Source organism: Rhipicephalus sanguineus, chromosome 9, assembly GCF_013339695.2.
Source record: "Rhipicephalus sanguineus isolate Rsan-2018 chromosome 9, BIME_Rsan_1.4, whole genome shotgun sequence".
Taxonomy (NCBI): Eukaryota; Metazoa; Arthropoda; class Arachnida; order Ixodida; family Ixodidae; genus Rhipicephalus; species Rhipicephalus sanguineus.
This window is the reverse complement of record NC_051184.2, coordinates 84882000-84897104: the sequence shown is the minus strand read 5'-3', so window position 1 is coordinate 84897104 and position 15105 is coordinate 84882000.

Sequence of the window (15105 nt, the reverse complement as noted above, 5' to 3'; positions counted from 1 at the left end):
GCTGTACATGATGATTTTCAGTTGTTTCGCAGGTAGCACATATGGTGTCTATAGGTTCCGATTCTTCAGCTTGGGGACCTAATGTCAGTGTTGCAAATGGCGGCAATCGCGAGGCAGCGTTGCTACAGGTACTTTCATTCATTGAATGTCCGGACGCAGCACGGTCACGTTTAGTGGTACTTGTCATGCTTGGTTCAGTTGTTGCCTTCGGCTGCAAAACGTGAAGGGTAGTCTCCAAAGACCGATGCTACTGCATCCTTTTTAAGCCGCCGCTTCTTATATTCTATGAAACCTTAGGGTCGTAAATAACGGCTGCATATTCAAGTGTAGTTTGAAGACGTATTAGGTGACCAATTATCCTACCTAATTACTGCAAGTCACCTCTCCCAAAAACCAGCGGCTGCTGGAATTTCATGGAACGACAGCCGAACAGTGTATTAAGTTGAAAGCCTTAGATGCCTCCTCAAACGCGAAAATTGACTATCAGTGGCGTCAATACGAGTGAGGCAGAAATCATCATTTCATGATAACCTCATCATATGACGTCACATATCATAGAATGCTGTGAGATCATCGTGTCGTCACATAAGGTGATGTCATATTACATCTTCGCTTGGTCAAATTGGACCGATCACGGAGGCACTGCATAACCAGCTGAGGTGCAGAAATATCTAGGAGGGAAGAAGGATATCTTCTATACACTGATTGCAAAAAAAAAGAAGAGGGACTTCCTCTTTCGGTTTTTTTAGGTGAATGCATAAGGGACATAGTCAGATTTCTTCGTCTTTAGCAATAAAAATGGGAAGAAAGACAACCGTAATTTCATTCCGTTCGATTTGCAGAGTGGTAGACAACAGTATGAGATACTGAGGCATGCAAATGACGTGGTTGCAACAGCCTGAAATATAAAATAAAGCGCGAATACTTTCAAACCCGAATGCAAGTATCGAACCAGCAGCACGGTCTTACAGACTGCCTGCGGAATACATACAATGGGCATGGAAACAAATGCAAACATGCGGCATCTACATTATTTGCTGTTTCGCATTTATTTTTAAGCGGCTGTAGCCCGGATGATTGATAAAAAGACAGAGACCTCCATAATACAATCAAATACCATCTAGCATATCTTTGTTGCTGCCACGGTCAGAGCGCGATGAAAACAACGCCCGCTATGTCCCTGTTGCTTTCCATCAACCCTGTACCAGTGAAAGCCTGCGAGAAGCACGAATGCAATTAAACTCAGATGCAAACACGAATTCGTGAGCTTCGTAATACGCGCAGCCGTTCAGCGCCATTTTTCCGTAGTTGACTTGTACGGCGCCACCACGCGGCACCGGTTGGAGGAGGCTGAGCGCGTGCTCTACAGCCCGAGGAGAGCGTTCGCCCAGGCACTGAAAAAATAGAGGGGGTACTGGTCAGACAATAAGGAATCGCAAGTGACAATTTCATTGATATTAAGCGAACGGAAAGCACCTGGGCCGTCCACGTAATGCGTCGGACAGACAGCCGGTGGTCAGATAGAGCCAGAGAATGGATATCAACGGATGGAAAGAGAAGCCAAGGACGGCAGCGTGTTAGGTGGAGCGATGACATTAAGAAGTTTGCGGGGATAAAAGGGAATCACTTCGCGCTAGACAAACGGAATCTCATTGGGAAAGGTCGTCGTCTTGCAGCTAACATAAATACTCATATTTGATAATGATAATGACAATGATGATGATCCGAACCCCGCGTCGTCATAGTGTGCATGGCAACTTTCTCTGTCACAATAAAAAAGAGGCGTGAAACGTCTTTTTCCCCTTCTGTGTGCTTTCATTCTCATTCATATAGCGTTGCTGTTTCTGCGCAGCTTTGCAAGGTTGCTATGTGCACACCCGCTTCTATCGCCTGACACGACATTCACTGTAGCAGATTTTTGCTCTGATGACTGCACGAACATGCTTTCCCAATTTCTAAAAAGTAGTAATTCTTCGAACTTAAGCAACATTTATGGAAAGGAGGCGCTCGCCCGTCAACTAACGACGAGGAGCCCTACTCACATAATAGTTTTATCGACTCTCCTTTATTTTTCTTCAACAGCACTGGAGTGCGCGATTAACTGAAATAAAATTACTACATTACATTAAAGACATATATTACATTAGACACAAATTTCCCCTCCGTTCAACTGTCGTATACGACGAGCATTCATTAAACACCGGTGTACCAAGAGCACGCATCAAGCCGCTGTGCGAGCTGCGCTTACATTACATCAACTCATGCTATAAAAAAGCCGCTTCAGGAAATTCGCGCATGCGCCGATGGTGTGATGACATCGACCTGCTCTGTAGGCCAAGGTTAGAGTGTATTATAAGAGAGTGTGCTCGGAACAAGCTTTCAGAGATGAAGCCCAAGTAGGGTCAATCCGATTGAGGAGCTGCGATCGGTAGTGGTTCAGGGGTTGAATGTCCGCTTCCCACTAAAAAAGGCCAAGGTTTGAATCGCAGCTCTAGATGGTGGGTTTTTGTTTTTTGTGTCACGTCACTTTTTTAGCTCTAGCGGCTTTCCTTGTTTCTTAAAACTAGCTTCAGTTGCTACGTGTTGCTTCAAAAATAACTCAAAATGTGAAGTAAAATAGAAGAAATTTGACATTGAGCGCCGTTATTTGCAGCGCCACCACCCGGGATTGAACAAAACGTAAGTATGGACTCCGAGATTTTCGCGAATACGAGACTCGAAACGAGATTTTACATTTTACGTTACTTTTTGTAGCAACACGTAGCAACCGAAGCTAGTTTTAGGAAACAGAGGAAAACAAATAGAGGAATGGAAAACACATAGAGCTAGAAAAATTGACAATATGAATAAAAGCCACCATCTAAACCTTCGATTCGAACCCGGGCCTCGTGAGTGGGAAGCGATCATTTTACTCCGGCACCACTTAGGCGGAGCCGCGCGTAACTCTTAAATGACGACACATTACAGAATACCGACCGCAGCGCCAAAGGTAGATTGACCCTGTATGGCTTCACTTTCTGTACATTGGTGCTGCGGCCGTTTCGAGCACTCCCCTGTTCTAGTACACTCTAGCGAAGGTGAAAGATTCTAAACTTCCATGAATGGTAGCGCGGCGAGGAGTGTTGTATATGAAAGAAATCGTGCAATTGGTGTGTATTGAAGAACACTTTATTCACTGTTAACTACACAATAATGTTTTCAGTACATTCGAAACTGCTATATGCCAAATGTAGTTTATTGCGATTCATGCCTTGAAGTTAGCCCTTGCGCAGACTGACACAAATATCTCCTTATCATAGGCAGTCTCTTTTGTAAATCTCGTAGCGCCTACCACAAGTTTCGGTGTACGCAGCGTCACATACAGGCGAATTTTGAACACGTTGATTCCATACAAGTTGTTGACATATAAACTCTGAAAGAAAATAAGAAGGTGTGCTTACTTCTCTTCTGGTGTTTTATCAAGTGTACGCCAAATTGATTTCACAACCCTAAGATTACACCTCTCAAGTTAGCCCCAAGTTGCACCATCCCTTCGGGTGTCCTCTACCACAAAATATGTCCTATGAATATGTGCATATCAAAGTTAAAGTGGCGAAATTAATAATATCAATTTAAGAGCGGATGCATGTTACGGTAAAGTGAGCAGCTGTGTCGCAATTAGGTTGAACGCGAGCGAATTATATGGAATGGCGAGAGCCGCGTGTAAATTAGTTAACATACATTCTTTACCCTCATTCGCTTGTTTTGAACGACAAGAAAGTGAAGCGACCTCTCCCATTTCTAGCGTCCTTAGCTTCGCTTGTCGCTAGAGTAAATGAACTGCTGCTAAAATACTGGTTTCTTAGAGGTCTTGGCGATATGAATGACGACTGATGAATCACTAAATATAGAGAGTGTTTTTTATTGCGATAACAATTGCGTGGACACTCTCCATGGGTTTTCGTCGTCACCGTCATGCTCCGTATAAGGCCTAAATTCATAACTTCACGCCGCGCATCTTATGTTCAAGGGGCTAGTCAAATGGCGCAAGCGCTGGAGACGAGCGCGGTTGAAGCAGAGATGAAACTAACCGGCCATCAGCGTCGCACACGGGCGCATGCCACAATATCATCCCTGGTGTCGATGGCTCAAGAAGATAGGAAACGCCCCTTACGTCTATCGTCGGGTGAAGGAGTGTGCTGGGGCACCGGAAGGAGGGGGGGTAGGGGGGCTTCGTCAATCTAGCAGTAACTGTGAACTTTGTTCATGCGGACATTGCCACGAGCGCTGGCACACGCACTCTCTCGACGGACATAATGCGCTCACCGCTTTATGTCCAGACAGCGCTAAAGTCACATCGCTCCAAAGAGCGACCAGATTTTTCTGCAGTTACGCCAGGTTGGATCGAAAATCGTTAGCTAGTAGCTTTACTCTGTAAGTTGGTATATATGATATTCTAATTTGTGGCTATGACATTCATTGGAACTGTCTTTGGGAAATTTTTTTAAAGAAATGCTGACGAGTGTCAGAGACCTGTCGCTATTGCACACGAACCGTAATTGTGCAAAAACCTTGCCGCCGCTAAAGAGTCATTTGGACAATTAAACACCGCAAACATTTATTGCCAGCGAGTTAATCTGTATGTGTGGAATATCCTATGACATTGCAATCAATGGTTCACTCATTCTAACGTTCGTTTAGCAGAAATTCCAGTGTCGGTGTTGATGTGGTTGCTTCAGTGCGAAAGCTCACCGTTGTCCGTGAGCGAAAATTTCAGTTAAACGCAACCATAGAGTTTCTTACAATAATATCTAGAGGGGAATCTGGCGCTAGTATCTACGCGGACTCCTTGAGCGGCACTTCAACCACCATGGGAATGATGGGAAGTACAGGCTTCGGATTGCTTCGGATGGATTAAGTTCTTGAGATTCGCGACGCTTGTTTGTCGAGTGTTAAACAAAGCGATATGAAGTTATTCGGAATTAAAACTTGCTTCATTATTCGTATGTAAAACTTATTGAAAAACGTTTGCGTGACCGTGAGATGGAAGTGAAACCTGGACAATTTAACCACCAAGGTATGCATTGCTCTGCAATTGTGTTCCAGATTTGCCATTACAATATAATGAATTATTTTCTTTACAACATCTCAAACAAACGCGCTTGTCTTTTCCTCTAAAGTACGCATTATCTGTTTCTGAAAATAATAGGACCGTATTGAGTGAGAAATACTTAACATATCATCTGCTGCGATGCCAGATGCGTCTGTCCAAGTGACCTGCCCCCAACGCGTCTCTCGTTTTGTTGTGAAGTTGAGTCAGAGGACTGTGACGGTGCGTCTTCTTAGCTTCGCCGTCGTTTTGCAGTCGATTTGAAAGAGTTTTGACAAGTAGCGCTTATCACAAAACATGAACTCTATGCAATTTCCTGCACTGGCATGGGACGCTACATCTATGCGCAGCGGTGAGTGCACAACGCTTTGATAAAACTGTCAAACACAAACTGTAAAGCTGCAACGGGGCAGCAAACCAAGACACCTAGCTGTCTTCGGCCTATTTGAGCAACAATGACACTGCTTGAGTACTTTGCAACGCACCCCACCAGGGTGTCGGAACGAAATGTTTTTAGTTTTGGTTTTAGTTTCGTTCCACCGCAAAAAGTTCCGTTCCGTTTCTGTTCCGGAACGAAAAAAAGATGTTCCGTAACGGTTCGTAACGGTTTTTTATGGAAAATTTTGAAGTTAAGGTAATCATAACGAACATTGGATTTGTGATGTAGTTACTTGCCCTGTTCTTAGGAAAGTGGGACAAGGGTAAAATACGTTCTTCAGAGGAGCGGAAGTAACTGTACCACGAATTTCTACCAACTAGCACAAACCAGTATTAATTTCAAAGTCACAGTACTTATTTTCTCAAAAGACAAATACGAATTTTTTTTAGTGGGCTCAATGTTTTGTGTCAAGGGAGTGAGCACGATCTCAGAAGCAGCACGCCATTTAGTGTACTCTAAATGTACATTTAGTGTACATTTAGTGCGAGACCGCTGTTCTGATAAAGAGATCGCCAGGCCTGCGCGACACACGCAGAACAGTAACAACGAAAGCTGGAAGAGCGGACTTTGTAGAGCCCGCTGGAGAGTCTATTAAGGCAATAATACAAGTACACATGCAAGGCACCCACTACGCCATAAATCATCCCAATTCTTCTTAAATAGATAAGTTTCCACTATGCCATTTTTCGTCATTCTTCAAGAGTCTCGTGGTACACGCTACACATCTGTAAGGCGTTATGTGCACTTTGCGCTGTGACTGATGATGATAAAGAATTATGGCTGAGCACATCGCAGTGGGTGGGAAGCAGTGTGGCGGAATGGGCGCCTCCATTCCACTTCAATTCTGTTGCGGAGAATTAGAATTTGCCGCAATTCGATTCCTTTCAATTTCGCGGAATGAAAAAAACTTATCCCATTCGCACTCCGGGAATGGCCGGGCAGTTCAATTCCATCAATGTAATTCCTCCACGTAAGAAAGGTATCTTGATAGTTTTATTGAGTAAAGAATGAGCGCCCCATAAAGCTGATGTCATTAGATGCATTAAGAACTGCGAGAGTACGCAAAGTAGGTTACCAAGGTCGAGGGATAGAAGCTTGTGCAGGGATAGATGCTCGTGCAGTACAACCACCCTACTAATTCCCATAAGGGCAGTTCTCCCGCTACCTATAGTATTTGCATGGTCGGCATGTTTGAACGAATGGTGGTGTTTTAATATTTTTTATGCTTAAATTGCTAAAATGCGTTAATGCTAAAATGACGGCGTAGCCTATTTTTATGCTGACAAAAGTAGTATTCAAGAAGACTAAGCAGTTTTGCCACGCGTCTGGAGCGGTTGTGAATATGGAGAAAAATAAGATTTGGTTAATGAGGAATAATACCCTCTAGATCTGCTGGTATTAGTTGGAACAGTGCACCGCTCAGGCACCTTGTGCATTTGTATCGAATACGGAACACTGGGCCGCACTGCTCGTCTGCACTCACGCTTGTGAAGCGCTCCTCGCAGGCATAGAAGCACTAGCGTGGCACTATGGTGGAAGACCCGACTGCCACGCCGAGAGCGTGGGTGGAAATGCCATCCGATCCTAGAAATTTGTTTCCCATTTTTTTATATCACGCGATAGTGGTCACGGACACCGGCGGCGGTGGACAAGTATGGCGCCAAAGTCAGCCGTTATGATCTCTAACAGCTTTCGCTGTGACAAACTTCAGCGCCGACAATGCCCTCTGTACGCTGGCCTGCGTGACAGGCGTGCAAAAATCACTTGCGTTAATATAAACATCTCTGGTTGCCGCTGTTTTCGTTTTCGCACAATTTCAACATATCTTTGCTTTGTAATTCCTGCCTGAGGTACGCGCTAATACCGTACCCTAAGATATGCTCACATTGCACGATCTCAGTTGCTCCGGATTGCGAAGTTTTCTCGTGAACCGAAAAACGATTGAAAAAATTTCGTTTTCACTCCGGAACGAAATAATAGATAAAGATTCGGTTACGTTTTCGTTCCAGTCCAATATATCGTTTTTTTTTTTCGTTTTTAGTTTTCGGTTTTCGTTCCGTTCCGACACCCTGCACCCCACTGCCCACGCCTCGCAAAGAACGAAACTGAAACTGTAGAAAAAGATCCGTAGGCAGTTCGCTAGCTAACGCTATCCAATCCAAAGCTTCTACTTCCCATCATTCCCATGATGGTTGAGCGATCGCAGCGCCAGTTTCCTCTCTAGTTTATTGTATGAAACTCTATGAACGCAACTAAAGAAAAAAGTTAAATTGAAGTGCAAATCGAGCCACGAATTATTTGTGCTAAGCACTCCAAGGTCAAAATGGGAGCCGACAGATGGATACACGGATAGGTTTGAAACAGGAGAAAGTGCCTCAGAGAAGGCTGGCCGACGTTTCTATAGGTGGACCTATCTTTGTCAAAGGCGCCTTGTCATCCCTGGCGTGTCAGTTTTAAAGGGTTAGTGTTGACGTCATATCCAGCGATGGCGCTGTTGGTAATTTCTGCCTGAAAGAAAAAACTCGGACGCGGCAGAGTGTAGCTCTTCCCACATTATTTCAAAAATGTTTGCAACGGTTTACACTCTGCCGCTTCCGAGTTTTTTTATTTCCAGGCAGAAATTACCAACAGCGCCATCGCTGGATATGACGTCAACACTAACCCTTTAAAACTAACACGCCAGGGATGACAAGGCGCCTTTGACAAAGATAGGTCCACCTATCGAAACATCGGCCAGCCTGATCTGAGGCACTTTCTCCTGTTTCAAACCTATCTTGTGCTAAGCAGGTACTCTACGACAGAGCAACGCCCGTGCTCGGCCGTGCTCGACAGTATTCGGAAAAAAAAGCACTATATGAAGGCTGTGTGGTGCGAGGAGCATAATTAATTTATGTAATACTGCCTGGTTGAACCATACAATCACACCAGGCGTCAAAACATGTGAATTGTGCAACGACTGTTCGGTTTCAAGGCCCATTTATTACAAATGACACAGGCATGAAACAGTAAATTATCGGTGATACGATCGCATCTCGTACGAATTTCGGGGTGATACGAAATTTTCTGTGGTCCCAGCCAAGGCCCATTAGCCTGCAATATATTGGAGTACGGTTATTACGAACCTATTTGCACCACACTACGTTCGATACGAACGTACGCTACCGCACAGGTACGAACAGGTGCTGCCCGCGCTGTCGCGGAGGACGCGGCAATCACGCGCGGGCGTTAACGCGACCATTAACGGTGCGTCGTTGCCTCCGAGATAGTGCGCGCAAATCTTGGAGGCCTTTAGGCGCTTCGCGTTAGATTAGAGATGACGTTGACTTCGCGCTTTTTTTTCTGGCGCGTTGACGCGTGCTCCTGTGCTCAAGCAGCATCGTCTTTGTACTGTGCTAGAACGTGCCTGCCACATCGATGCAAGCCATGTCCCTGCAATCAGACGTCCTGTGAAACAAGACTGAAACTTGGGCTGCGGTCTGTCATGAAGTCCCATTAAAGGTGGACGAAGACCCCAAGAGACGAAGCGGATGGTCTTGGCGAAGGAGCTTGGCCTCTATCTATCGTGTGCAAAGCGCTTTGTAAGTCACTTTCGCCACAGTATTCTGCTGTCATGCAGAAAAGCGTAGTAAGATTAGGAAGGGGCTACTAGCGGTCACGGGGCACAGCACATCTGGTTCATTAATTACACAGGCGCGCAAGCACCGTACACGTATGATCGTTGACGTCTAAAACATTTACTGACAATCATTCAGAGCTGTTCATGATGTTGCGGCGGCCCTGAGAGGCACTGAATCGAAACGTATGCCAACTTTCTTTTGTCGCATACTATTTTCCATGTTTTCTGGTGATATGAATGTCGGATGATACGAATATTTTTGGTAACCACACGAGATTCGTATCACCGAGGTTTTACTGTAATTTTCCACATCAGCATCACCAATGTGTGCGGCTGCGCAGGTGCGCATGCTTCCTTATGGACGCGTAGTGGGTACTTAGCCAACTCGCAAAAGCGAGAATTATGTCGTAGTGGGCACTTGGCGCTGTATTTGTACTAGGCATTGTAGGATAGTTGCAAACTGCCAGTTCGCATGCGCGCGCTAGCTCCTTCCGTAGCTGCACGGTTGAAGTGTGCACCGAGAAGCGAAGCCAGGCTGGCGATATGAGAGAGCGAGGCGAACAAGGTACCATTGCGCTATCGTGGCCTACTTTGAAGGGGAGCTCAAGCGATCCTGAAGTTTTTCAGAAAACCGAAAAAACCGACGCCAACTAAGATAATTAAATCGACTTTCTGGTCCCCTAAATCAGGCGATATCGGAAATATGGAGAAACCGCGGAGCTTTCGAAACAAATATCGCAAATTGCAGCGCTTTTAACGCTTAAACATTTCCGTGTGCTTGCAACACCGCCTTCAAAGAAGACATTTTTTCCAATTCACTTTTCCTTAAAAAAACACCTCAAGTGAATTCGAAAATTTTGTTCTGTTTCTTGGAAGGCACACCCAAATACAATCCGACACACTATGATAAAATATTTCCTGGGTTTTACATCCTGAAACCACGATGTCATTACGAGGAACACCGGAGTGAAGAACTCCAGAAAGGTAATTTTTGACAGACTGTTACAGATTGCATACCAGTATCCGAATGTATGAAATACATTTAAATATTCTCTAATTTACAACAGAGAATGCTAGGTACTTTGACCAGCCACATTTCACCTTAAGGAGATAACAAGGGATTAGGAGATAATCGAAGCTGGTATGCCACCATACCATTGAATGCAGTAGGAGAAGAAAACCAGGAATTGTTCAGCAACTGAAGAAAAGATGCCGTATATGGAAAAAATGAAAATATATTTCAAACTTGACATACGAAATAGGCAAATAAAACTGTCCCTATGAAAAACACATGATGAGTTCGCTCATGTCATCAATTTTGGCTCTTTCTTTGCTCTTTCGACCATCTCAACAGCAGGTTGATCATTCTGTTTTTACAGTGGTTATAAAGAAGCATGGCTGCTGCTGAGCTTCGGAAGCTCAGCAGTAGCCAGCAGCAGCCAGCCAAGTAGCTCAGCAGCAGCTTGGCTGCTGCTGAGCGCATTACGAAGTGTGCATCACGCCCATTCCTGCATACATCCAAGTCAACACTGTCGTTTATGACATCATGTTTGAGTGCCAGAGAGCCTCTTTTTTATTGGTAGTGCATGAAATTGTGTTGGATGCTGTTCGCTCCTCAATTGGCCAAATACTATTCTGCTCTAAGAACGGCATTTATTATGACAGGTTCTGGCACAGTGGTTCTCTAAAGGAGATTCATTTTTGGGGGCCTGCAACGGTCACTCCCCGCAAAACAAACGCGTTTTTTTTGGAGTCACACTATCGCGAGCGACAGTGGTCCCTTCTAGTTTGAGCATGCTTCATCGCCTAACATCACCGTGTTGCGGCGGATCGCATTGTGGGATCCGCATTTTACATGACAAGAAGCTTACGGCGGAGTTCAATCCGGTCGTGGTGTGCGGCGTGACTACCCTTACTCCGCGTGCGCATAGCCTATCCACACACCTCCGCCCGACGCACCTCCTCTGCACTCCTTCTGTCCCCACTTTCCCTCTCCTCATTTAGATAAAAGGCTCGCGTTAGGTCGTACACACGTTCAGTCACTGCGCCGGTGTCTGATTTACAACGTCAACGTCGGCGCCAGTTGCAGTAATACCTTAACGCCTGCTGAGATTGCGGAGCAGCCGAAGGCTCGACGCGCCGAAGCGCAACCTAAACGTCGGCCAGCGGAACCCGAGCTCCGGCCTAGGGAAGCCCATCGCAAACGGCAACGTCGGCGGGAAACTGCTACGGATGAAACGCGGGCTCGACATGCCGAAACGCTCCTTCGCATCGCCTCATGGTCCCCTTTAGCGGGAGATGGTGTAATTTTTTCGACAAACTCCCAAACTGATCGGCGCCCGACAGCTCTGCTTCGTATTGGCGAAAAAATCGACGCGGCAGCGTTGGGAAGCACAAGTTATTGCCGTTTTGGAGCGTGCAATCACATCTACACGGAAAGAGATGAATGCAAAGTTTGCCACCGCAAGCCTTGAACCTGTCTGGCGGGGGTCTGCAAGTCTGCGGGGGTCATAAGAATCGGTATATCGCAAAAGTCAAACGTGTCCTCGCAGAAGCAGTTGAATGTTACTATATATCGATATAGGAGAGCGTGCTTAATGTCTGTTGGTGTTTGGCAGCTATAGCACGGTTTAACGTGGATGCGCCAAAGTTGACAATTGTTGCACATCTCCATACCGAAGACTAACGTCCATGATCAACAGTACACAAACCTTTGTGGTAGCTGCTGCATATAACGGTGAGAGTGTAATTAGAGAAAAAAAACGCCAGGCCTGCGCGGAAAGCGCAGCACAGGCACAGCGAAAGCTGGAAGAGCGGCATTTCTAGAGCCCGTTATAAACTCTTTTGGGGCTACTAATACAAGTACATTAGCAACGTACCCACTACGCCACAAATCATAATTTTTGGGAAGTTGGGAAGCACCCACCGCGACATTATTTGTTATTCTGCGGAGAAGCGAGGTGCCATCTGTGAGGCATTATGTACACTTTGTTATTGCGGTGGTTGATGACGATGAAGAATTATGGCTGAGCCCTTTGTAATGGGTTGGAAGCTTTAAACGACCCACTAGTTACGTAATTCATATTGTGTGACGCCCGGTCGTTAATTAACTGTCCCACCACGCTTTATAAAATACGTTAACCGGAGAAACGGAGAGCGAGAGAGAGAAGGAATTAACTTTATTGAAAGCCTGAGGAAATGGATCATGAGAGCCTTAAGGGCTTCCTTGGCAACCAATAGAAGTGCACTTGCCAGGAACCCACTACGCTATAAATCATCATAATTTTTGTGAAGTAGGGAAGCAGCCACTATGCAATTTTTCGTCATTCTGCGGAGAACCGTGGTACTCGCTAAACACCTGTAAGGCATTATGTGCACTTTGTTGATGCTGTGGCTTCTGACGATGAAGAATTATCGCAGACACCTTTGTAATGGGTTGGAAGCACTCAACAGCCCACTCGTTGCGCAATTTGCATTGTGTAACGCCCGGTTACAGAATTCGCGTTTGTGTGACGCCTGGTCGTTATTTTACTCTTCTACCACAATACATTACATATGTTAATGTGGTTCCTTCCCGACATGAGCCTGTATAGGGTATTTTTGCAACGCAGTTTCAAACACCGGCATGGCCCCGAGGTAGAACACTGGGCTCCCACGCAGAGGGCCAGGTTCGAACATCGTTCCATCCTTGAAATTTTTTCTTGTTTCCTTTTTTTTCTTATTCGTGATAGTGGTTACGGACACCGGCGGCGGCGGACAACAGCGGCGCCAAAAACGGCCGTTGAAATGATCTCATAACAGCTTTCGCTGTAAAACAGTGTGGAAGCCATGAGAGCGTCTACTAAGGTCGCCATTCCGTGGCATGTTAAAGAGAAAAATGAACACCATGGCCGCACTAGAACGAAACGCAAGGCGCGTCATGTCTTCCCTCTAGCCCGGCCACAATTTTTCTCAGTGTGAGCGTAAGCGGGGAACGCGGTGTTACAGATGCACGCGCGCGTCGCAGAGCTATATTTAAAATGAATGGAAGCTATGAGCGAAGACGAGCTTGGGCTAAGGTCGCCCTTCGCGGTATGCTATAGCATTGGAGGCGAAATTGCACTTTTGCTTTTGGAAATTCGCCGCATGGGACGGGCGCGTAGCAAGGAGGCGTTGCTGGAGCTAATTGGAAAGGCCATGGTCATGATGCATTACTTCCCTTTACCTCTCCCACACAGCGACTACAGCCCATTATGAGAAAGTTTTGAGCACAGGTAAACGACACAGGACGAAGGAGTTCATTTGCGCGAAAAGCTTACATTATAATGTGATAAAAACTAGCTGACCTAGCTATCCTGACACAACCGCACCGACCAAGAGCACTGAGAAAGGATGGATAGTGTGAGATATAAAATGCGCATTTGTAAAAGCTCCAGGGAGTGTGACAGTGGCGCAGTGGATAGCATGCCCGGCATCTATTGCTGTGCACCGAGATGTCGTGGGCTCGACTCCCATTGGTAAAATGTTACTTTAAAAATTTCTCTGAGCAGAAAATTTCCATTTGAATTCTATGAAAAGTTCCATTTAAAATGTCCGTTCAATGGCCACACCAGATGGTTTCGCCTTAAAGCGGCGGTCGGCGTGGTCAAAGACGAAACTCTTTATTCAGGCGAACTTGTAACCGGAAAAGGACAGTCCAAGCTACAAGCAATTCACAACGTAACATAGCGGCGAGGACGGTCGTCGGCCGTCGAGTAATCTTCCAAGCGGTACAACACTTAGGCCTTTATACATGTGCCATGGAAGGCTCCAGCGTTGTCAAAGGTAGCCTCGTAAGTTCCAGAATGCAATCTAATGCTCACGTAGTGCGCATAGTATTATCGGAAGCTTCTAAATAATCTGGAAGGTTTCAAATATTTCGCGCGCGGTTTGCCAGGAACCTGGTAAGAAAACGTCTTATGTTCTGAAGGTTTGCTCGTAGTTCTTGAGCCATGTCCTAAGTGCGACTTCCCAGGCGAGCTGCTCGTTCTGAAGCAGGTCTTCGCTCCTTCAGGTATTGAAAACGGCCACGTGTTTGCCCACTTCGAGCCAGGTTTCCGGGTCGTCGGATAACGATTCGTGGAAAGTTGGCGGCTTTCTCGGTTGTCGTAGCACGACTGTCGCGCGCATTGGCAGAGTGCCTGTTATCGTTGCCGCAGTCGGGGTCATTGCGATCATCTTCCGAGTCTTATAGGGCAGAGGCGTGAAGTCTTGTGGTAGACGCGGATAGCTCGCTGGCGGGGGTTGGCGCCAATGTCTTGTTCGCGACTTGGGCTGGGTTCACGATTTGACAGGGGCGTCCTACACCAGTTACACACAACCTACACCAGTCGTAACGTGGTCGTAACATTTCTGAAGGCGGAAGTCAGCCTGGTCAAAGAAAAACTTTATTCGGGCGAACTTGTGCCCGGAAAATGAATGGACAAAGCACAAGAGATTAACACTGTAAACTGACAGCGGCGATAACCGTCGGCGGCCGTCGAGTAATCTGCCAAGGCTATTATAATCGCGCCATCGAAGAATCCAGCGTTATTGCTTGTGGGCGCATGGGTTGCAGAATAAACTGCAATGTTCACGTTATTCCGATATTATTATCAAAACGTTCTAAAATAATTTGAAAGATTCCTACTCATCCGTGCGCGAATCGCGCAAGGCCGTAGTTGCATATTCAAGATGTCGTTTATATAAAAACAGAACGTAGAAGAGAAACATGCATACAAAGACAAAGAAGAGTAATAAAGCAAGAAAAAGACTAGAGTCCTCAGGTTTGCTGATGCGCACAACACGGGTGAGGGCGCACGACAACGACGAATTTAGGTCGTGCGCGGCGCCATGGAGAATTCGTAATGCCGTCCGGGATGATGTGGTAATCCATAGCGCCGAGACATCGAATCACCTTGTATCACTCGAAGTATCGCCACAGAAGTTTTTCAATGAGTCCAC